Source organism: Manacus vitellinus, unplaced genomic scaffold, assembly GCF_001715985.3.
Source record: "Manacus vitellinus isolate BGI_N305 unplaced genomic scaffold, ASM171598v3 scaffold_110_pilon, whole genome shotgun sequence".
In the NCBI taxonomy this organism is placed as follows: Eukaryota; Metazoa; Chordata; class Aves; order Passeriformes; family Pipridae; genus Manacus; species Manacus vitellinus.
In genome coordinates this window covers 713,792-715,029 of record NW_021938845.1, presented here as the reverse complement: position 1 = coordinate 715,029, position 1,238 = coordinate 713,792, and the positions used below count along the sequence as shown (strand labels likewise).

General features: G+C 52.4%; 1 protein-coding gene across 1 annotated transcript in view; it reads right to left on the bottom strand.

Annotated features, from left to right (window-relative positions):
• Positions 1 to 354, bottom strand: part of LOC103761342 (carboxypeptidase A2-like) — a 19,751-nt gene extending 19,397 nt beyond the window's left edge. Inside the window, exon 1 of the mRNA XM_029965621.1 lies at positions 264 to 354. The gene's annotated coding sequence lies outside the window, so the exon portion shown is untranslated. The remainder of the gene's footprint in view (positions 1 to 263) is intronic.
• Positions 355 to 1,238: the final 884 nt, after the last annotated feature.

The following is a 1,238-nucleotide window of genomic DNA, read 5'->3' as shown; positions in this document are numbered from 1 at the left end:
TTTATCTCACTAAAAATGTTACAGGACTGGATCCACTTGTTTTTTATCTCACTAAAAACATTACTGAGGAACAACCAGGAGCTGGATCCACTTGTTTTTTATCCCATTGAAAACATTACTGAGGAACAACCAGGAGCTGGATTCACTTCTTGTTTATCCTGTTAAAATGTTACTGAGGAACAACCAGGAGCTGGATCCACTTTTTATTTATCCCATTAAAACCGTTGCTGAGGAAGAGCCAGGAGCTGAGCCTGCAGTCACACCTGCAGATGGGATTCCTGGGAATATGGGATGGAAGGGAGACGGTTCAGCTGCTCCATCCACCTCAGGAGAGCAAGGAAATTCCAAGTGACAATTCCCAGAGGAAGCTTTTCACATCACCTCCCTGCTGTCCCTCCCCTCGCCTCCGCTCCCACGTGATCTCTCCATGCCCAGGGAGGCCTGTCATGGGTTCAGACCCCGAGCAAGTCTTGTGCAAGGCCAGGGCTCGTGTTTTTGGGAACACAGGGAGCCTCAGGCAGGGATCCAGCCTGTTCTGGCTCGTAGGAATTAGTCACCCTCTGACTGTCGTGTCTTGGGGGCACACGAAGGACACAAAGGCCTCGGGTCTGGGAGGGGTAACCGAGCCCAGTTCTGGGAAAACAAGCACCAATCAAACAACAAAAATTGATCCTAAGAGTCAGGAACCACCACGGGGGTTTCCTGCTGATTCCCTGCTTCTGGAACTGCAGTAATTGCAGTGGGAGTCAAATCCAGCTCTGTCCCGTGGATTCACTCCTTGAAAACAGGAAGGAGGGATTTAATCCAGGGCAAAATTAGAGCTTGTTTCATTACTCACTCGACATCCCTCACGGATTTAAAGGCTGCCAAGAGATCCTGCCAAACGTGTCAGGATCCAAAGTATCCCAACCAGCTCCAGGATTCCTGATCAGCACCAGCCAGAGCCTCCTCCACCCTCTGCATTTAAGGAGCTGCGTTTAAATCCAGACCTTTGTACCCACACCTGACCCTCCTTGAGGGGCTCCAGAGGTCTCCAGCTCTGCCCTCCCACGGGAGCCAGGAGGTCCTGCAGGGTTTGGAGACAAGCCACAGGTTTGGGTGAAGTTGGAGTGAATCCAGAAGAGGCCATGGAGATGCTCCAAGGGCTGGATCCCTCTGCTCTGGAGCCAGGCTGGGAGAGCTGGGGGGGTTCCCCTGGAGAAGAGAAGGCTCCAGGGAGAGCTGAGAGCCCCTGGCAG